Source organism: Taudactylus pleione, unplaced genomic scaffold (assembly GCF_031769625.1).
Source record: "Taudactylus pleione unplaced genomic scaffold, aTauple2 ptg000032l, whole genome shotgun sequence".
Classification (NCBI taxonomy): domain Eukaryota; kingdom Metazoa; phylum Chordata; class Amphibia; order Anura; family Myobatrachidae; genus Taudactylus; species Taudactylus pleione.
In genome coordinates, this window is record NW_028284434.1 from 23,974,736 (window position 1) to 23,982,416 (window position 7,681).

The 7,681-nt window shown below is 41.0% G+C and overlaps 1 pseudogene; it reads left to right on the plus strand.

The window, feature by feature from the left end:
* Positions 1-1,002: 1,002 nt before the first annotated feature.
* LOC148538981 (parvalbumin beta pseudogene) lies at positions 1,003-2,169 on the plus strand (annotated as a pseudogene).
* The last annotated feature ends 5,512 nt before the right edge of the window (positions 2,170-7,681 follow it).

Sequence of the window (7,681 nt, forward strand, 5' to 3'; positions counted from 1 at the left end):
TAAAGGAAATCCCTTTAACTTCAGCTTGTTGAAATGTAGCTCCAGTTTCTTCATGGCTTAACAGTTCTTTCAGTCCTTGAATCCTAGCACCATCAGAGATTTCTCTGCAGCAACTTGCTCACCATGTAGTGTAATCAGTTAATTTGCTTGCTCTTATTGGTGTGTGCATCAGCATGTCCAAAATCAATCTTCCAATGATGGACATCAGTCCATACAGGTTTGACAATTGTCCAAATTTCATTGTGAAGGGCTAGAGGGGCTTTAGTCTTTTTAGCGACTTGGCAAATAGCCGGTAGTTGAATGAGTTGGTTAGCCCCTTCTTTAGCAGTCTGAAATAAAACAGTATTTATAGATAGCTGCATTACTGCAACAGAGGTCCACAAAAGTTCTTTATCTGTGACTGCAGCACAATATTCCATTAGCAAATACTGTTCTCTGTCTTCTTCCCACAATGGAGCTTTGCTCATAGAGGAATCCAATATATTGTAGACAGATCTGGTGTATTCTGGTAACATTGGCTTGAATATCATACGTTCAGGAGCTATCTGCGGTACAATATAGGTGTCTTGACCTTATATCTGTCCCCTTTCTTATGAGTACTATCTTCCATTCATTGATGTGTATTTCTGTGCCATTCTGTTATGCACAATCAGTCTCTCCTCCCTGAACATTTGATATATCAGATCTTTCTGTTGCTGGTGGTAACATCCAGGGGCATAGAGAGCCGGCCCAGTGGAGATGTGGCCCACTTGTGGGAGATGTGGCTACACCCCATTAGAGGGAAAAAAAACCAAAACACTTTTTGCAATGCTGCATAGCTCTGTGAGCCCCTCAGCCTGGTGCAAAGCCTGGGGAGGGGGGTGAGATTAGTGTGCTTGCTCCCCCCCTGGCTTCAGGGTTACAAAAAATGTAAACTATCAGTTTACCAGTGCTTGGGGACCCATGTTTCTTCTCTATTGCAAAGTACCAATATTAGATTTTTTTTTTCATTTACAGCACAAAATGTCTCTCACAGACATTCTGCCTGCTAAGAACATAGAGGCTGCACTGAAGAGTGTAGAGAGTAAGTTACAGACTTCAACTTCTTCTAAAACACAACCAAAAAGTGATGCATATTGCTTACATTATAGTAGTAAAGGAAGCTTTAATTTAATTGCAATATATTTTGATGTAATTTTGATGTAATACACTATTTGTCTTGATAAACCATGATTGATTAAAATAAAATATGCATATATGGAAAGGTTGTATTAGCTCTGTGCTTATAGTACACTAGAAAGATAGTCTAAATAATTTTATATTTCATAGTTTTATTTTACTACGTTACAGTGATAGATATCACACTAATTGAAAATACTTTAGATTTTTTTTATTTTTAATGGTAAATAATGCCTAAAAAAACTGCTTATTTTCGCAGTGGAGGCATTATGTCATTATAGATCAGACTTACATTATATTTATAATTTTCATGTAAACATAATACAGCACCTAGAAAGTCTCCAGAAAATACAATCAGTTTATTTCTGATGGTATTAAAGGGTTGGTTGTGAAGATGCTTACTGTATGTGGAATAAAACTTTATTTTTTATCAGAAGAAGACTCATTTGAGTACAAGGAGTTCTTTAAGTCAGTTGGTCTTAGTGGCAAGTCTCCTGACCATGCCAGAAGGGTTTTTGAAATGCTTTATAGAGACCTCAGTGGATCCATTACGGAAGAGACAGCTGGGTAAGGATATTAATTTGAATTGCAATTTATCTCAAAATAAATCCATCTCTAATGATTACACCAGTTGGCCTGTAAACAGAACACTTAAAGTCTAGTCTAGAATACCTGAAAATGTTATTTGCAGACACAAAATAAAATATAAATAGGAAAATTATTTTTTTTTTAAATGCATCACACTAATGCCTAACCATAATCCACACAATACTGCAATATCAGGCATACAGACATAGAGATATCTGACAACTCAAATGTGATAGCTTATACATCCTTCTTTTTACCATTAGAGACTTCCTGCAGAACTTTTCCGATAAAGCCAGAAAATTGACTCCGCAGGAAATCAAAAAGTTCATGAAGGATGGTGACTTTGATAGAGATGGCAAGATTGGAATAGATGGTAATCTTAAGATTATAGTTTTCCAAATTGATTTCTTGATTCTTCTTTAATAAGGCCCATAGGAGCTCTTTTAACTATGGTGATTCAGCAATTGCTAATTTTTATGTGGGCCCTCTCCCTCTGAAAAATTATGCATGTGCAGAAGATAGTAAAGACTTTGCCAAAGTTATTGCTATCTTCTAAGCATGCGTGAAATTTCCCAGGATTTATCCACAAATATCTATGAAAAATTGCAGGAAAAGTGGCATCTGTTTCAGCATCTGGATCCCCATCTTGGGTGCAGGGTGAACCAGGAGCCCTTGTGCACCACAATCCCTATACGCATTATAGATATGCTTATGTCTTGTATGCATATAGTATAAATTTGCTGCTTAGCAATGAGTTTTGAATATTCTCAAAAAGTTTACGGCTCAGACAAATCAATTTTGTAGTCACAATTGCTTTGTACATGTACACTATAAAGTTCCAATTTAAGTCTTATAAAAAAATAAAAAACAGATGTTTATTCTAGCTATAATGCTATGCTAATTTAAAAAAAAAACTCAAGGATCTCTGCTTGAAACTGTCCTTTGGTGCTAGGGAATAGAAATCCTTCTGCTGAATAGGTTTTACTATTATACTTCTTTCTATTGTTTTGAGTATACCTCTGCTCTTATATTTCATCTTGGTTCTACAATCTTAAATTTAGAGCAGAATCCAACTTTTAAAAAAAGTAATTAATTCAGTTAAAATGTGAAAAAACCTCTATTTTATTTAGAATGTAATTTGTAGCACAAATAGACAAAAATGCATGTTAAGAGGTATTTAAAGAATGGTCTTCCCCCCACCCCCTACCCCCTCTCATTTCAGATTTTCAAGCTATGGCAAACAATTAAAACAGCCAAAGATTAAAAAACAAGGACTGAACCCTCAATTTTCATACATGGCTGGCACTTGTTTGTTAAATTTTATACTGTTTCATGTTATTGGAAAAATGCTTGCTTGTTAACGGTTTTGAGGACTATTGCAATATCTAACAATGTTCAGGTATTTTGGTCATTTATGGCGCTTGGTGATTTTGACCAATCACAATGTTAAAATTGGTTTTCTTTGTCTCTGGTAGCATAAAAGAGCGTCTCAGACCGCACTAGCTATCCACACTGTGAATCTGCTACTTAACTGTACGGACTTGCTGCTCGGATTGTCTCATCGGCACGTATCAACAGTACGAACAATTGAGATACTGTACTACTACCTGCAATGCTGCCTGACTTCTAAGTCGCTGTTGTTGCTGCTCATTACCGTGATCTACCTCTGCAACACTGCCTGACTTCCAAGTCATGTTTGTTGCTGTACCGTGAGCTTCTACAGCTGTTTCCTACAGTATCAACTCACTGGTACTTTAAGTACGGTAGCTTGCTATGTTTTTGCAGTTTGCTGTGTTAGACACTGATTTGCGTTTCCCGTGACTGACCGCCGCCATCTTGTTTTGCTCGGCGGCCATTTGTTTTTTCAGTCGCAATATTGCTGTGTTTATTGTCCCGCTGCCTCGGTATGCCCCGTCCTTCACCCATCCCCGTAGAGGCTTACTTGTGAATCCAGTAACTATCACACACACATACCGATCGTTCCTAGCCTCCCGTTGCCCCTCATAGTTTCCCGTGACTGACCGCCACCATCTTGTTTTGCTCGGCGGCCATTTGTTTTTTCAGTCGCAATATTGCTGTGTTTATTGTCCCGCTGCCTCGGTATGCCCCGTCTTCACCCATCCCCGTAGAGGCTTACTTGTGAATCAAGTAACTATCACACACAAATACCGATCGTTCCTAGCCTCCTGTTGCCCCTCATAGTTTCCCGTGACTGACCACCGCCATCTTGTTTTGCTCGGCGGCCATTTGTTTTTTCAGTCGCAATATTGCTGTGTTTATCATCCCGCTGCCTCGGTATGCGCCATCCTTCACCCATCCCCGTAGAGGCTTTCTTGTGAATCCTGTAACTATCACACACACATACCGATCGTTCCTAGCCCCCCATTGCCCCTCATTATTTCCCGTGACTGACCGCCGCCATCTTGTTTTGCTCGGCGGCCATTTGTTTTTTCAGGCGCAATATTGCTGTGTTTATTGTCCCGCTGCCTCGGTATGCCACGTCCTTCACCCATCCCCGTAGAGGCTTACTTGTGAATCCAGTAACTATCACACACACATACCGATTGTTCCTAGCCTCCCATTGCCCTCATAGTTTCCCGTGACTGACCACCGCCATCTTGTTTTGCTCATTGGCCATTTGTTTTTTCAGTCGCAATATTGCTGTGTTTATTGTCCCGCTGCCTCGGTATGCCCCGTCCTTCACCTATCCCCATAGAGGCTTACTTGTGAATCCAGTAACTATCACACACACATACCGATCGTTCCTAGCCTCCCATTGCCCCTCATAGTTTCCCGTGACTGACCGCCGCCATCTTGTTTTGCTCGGCTGCCATTTGTTTTTTCACTCGCAATATTGCTGTGTTTAACGTGTGTTTGCATTATTGCACCAGTTTGCACATTTAACTTTGAGACTAATGGTTTTAATGGTCATGTACACACTAAGTTTTGATTTATTTAATAAAAATAGCAAATTTGGCGCTGTACTTTACAGTACTGTACTGTATATCAGTTGAGATATTCACACATTTTATTACTGTTGAGCTGACACCTACTGTACCTTACCGTACAGTATATAATTACGGAGTGTTTTTTATATACCTGTATTTATCATATTTATTATCTAGTGCCTCTATACAATCTCACAATAGTGGTTAGTGCTTTAACAGTTTTAGCGCTGTGTAATCTCCTATATTTACCTGTATATACTGTATAACACACGCACAGTCTTAGGAGACAGAAAGAGTACTGCAATTGTTTACAGTGTTGTAATGTGAAACATTTACTGTATACAGTACATGTACAGTATTTCCAGTATTTTACTTAACATTGTATTTAGTGTCTTTATACTTGTGTATTTCAGAGTGCACTGAACTGTCAACAAGGTGAAGAGCAAAGGTTTTTACAACGGAAACAAATCTTGCCCACTTCCACTGACCAAAAGGCTGAGTGCACTGGTCCCACAACGGTCTACCAGCAAACCTTCCAAGAAGAAAACAGGTAAGGAAAATTTACAGGTACCTCTTCTAGTCAAGGCAAGGAAGAATGCAAAGGTGAAGAACAACACTTTGCAAGTGGACATCAGAGAAAATGGACCAGGGAACGTGGAGCAACCCATGAACATCCCGAACCAGGAGGAAACACCAGTCATTTATGGGCCAGAAGAATTGGACAACTTTGAGCCTCTTGTTGAAGATGTATATTGCTCACCAACTCAGCAAAAACTGTCATTCCAAGAAGATAACGCATGCAAATGTAGCTGTGCCAGGATGGTGAGAGACCTCGTCGGAAAAGTTGGTCAACTGGAAGCTAAAATTGACAACTTGAAAGAAGAGCTGAAGGAAGGGCTGATGGACACCATTGCAGAAGCAATGAAAGAAGCAATCCAGCAAAGTAAAGAAGAATGGCAAGAGGCCGCTGCCCAGAGTACCAGGAAGAGACATGACCAGGCAATCAAGTCTGAAATGGTCACACTGGATGAATTTGAGCCTGAGGAGAACGACGATGATTTCAACTTGGAGACTGACCCATCCTTCCACTTGCTACATATGGACAATACAGTGGCCTCAGAGCACTTGGACATGACACCAGTGCCATCATACAGCCTGCCTCAGTGGGAGAGTACACCAGTGGCATCACATCGCCTTCCTGAACAGTCAGTTGAGGAATCAAGGATCAACAATGCAAGCATGCCTGTACTTTCACCAGGAATGCCTGTCATGTCGAGCACGCCAGCACCACTGACTGTATTTGGAACACCCTTACCGGATATACCACTGGCTGTGATCAACGTTGAGAAGGACAATGAAATTTACAGAGCTGTGAATTGTGATATGCGCAAGCAATATTTCAGGAACACGTACCCTACGACCTGTATTGCAATTGGACGAAGCGGGTGAACTTTGCTGGAAGTTGGAAGAAAGTGCCAGTCCCCAACAATTTAAGAGAAGATATCCTCTCAAGATGCCGGACAAGATTCAGGATTGGAAAAGAAGAACTTACTCTGATAAAGGACATGCTGAATGGGGTGCTGCGCATGCCAAGGAAACATGCATGGAGGACAGTCACGCATACAAGTACAGATCTGCATTCAACAAACACGACTTGAAGGGACTTGTCAGAAGACAGGAAGACCCAGCACTGCCGCTGTCCTGGACGTGGCAGCGGCAGAAGAAAGAAGCTGAGGACTGGAGAGGACTAAAGAGGTGGAAAGCAAAAGAGCTAAAGAAGTTCCCCCCCTCAAAGCCTCTTCCACCATAACAGATAGGCCCTATGTGAGGCCAACAGAACATTAAACCAACCTACAGTAGACCAACAGGTCTGAAGAGAGGAAGACCCATGTGAAGAGAAAAGCGGAGGACAGGAGAGGACTAAAGGGGTGGAAAGCAAAAGAGCTAAAGAAGTTCCACCCCTCAAAGCCTCTTCCACCATAACAGGTACCGTTAGGCCCTCTGTGAGGCCAACTGTACTGTACATTAATTTATATTGTAGTTTGTTAGGCTGCTGAGATACAGTAGGGATGATATTAATGTTACAGTAGATTAGTGTGACACTATTAGAGCAGGAAAGGGCCTTGCATGGCATATTGTCTTTCCTACAGGGACCTCTGTGTGGGATTGAGCGGAACAAAGAACAAGAGTATCTCCAGTGAGTACTGTACCTGTGTGTCTGTCTTTTACTGTCTGTTTGTCTCTGCCTATCCTCCTTTCTTCTGGGCGTACAGTGGACCTTGCACTCTGATACAAGGTAGAGTCTGCACCTGGTATAGGTGAAACTCTGCATCTGAGGCCAAAAGTGCCAGTGATGATTTTAACTTAAAAGCCAACTCTTTTTGTGTAATCATCGGTCCAGTAGGGCGTATCGGTTGGCATTGAGTAAGGACTGTTCTCACGTCATCTCTTTCCTCCTAGGTACTGAAGAGTAGTCATGTCCGTGTCCAGCTTGGAACTCCATGACATGCCAGCGGCAGAAGAAAGAAGCGTGTGACAGTAGAGGACTACAGGGGTGGAAAGCTAAAGATGTTCCCCCCCTCTGTAAAGCATGTTACTGTAGGTTAAATAAAAATTGTCATTAATTTATACAATTGGTGTTTGTACTGTATGTAATTCAGTCTTTAAGTGCGCCTGAGACCCAACACGTGCATCTGTAATTAAAAAGGTACAAAAAGTCAATAACACACAGATGCAGAGGTGTATCGTCCTATTTGCCAGGATTTCACTCACCAGGGGAGCGCAAAAACACGTGATTGGCTAAAAAAAGTTTACTGTTGTCGTGTATTTATTAAGTTAAAGCTCAGACAGAGATAAAATTGTAGATACAGTAAATAGCACCAAACAATCAGATCCTAACTGTCACTGTACAGGGTGTGTTTGAAAAATGACAGTTACAGTAGTAGCTAATTGGTTGGTGCTACTGTATTTACAGTTTCTCCAATTTT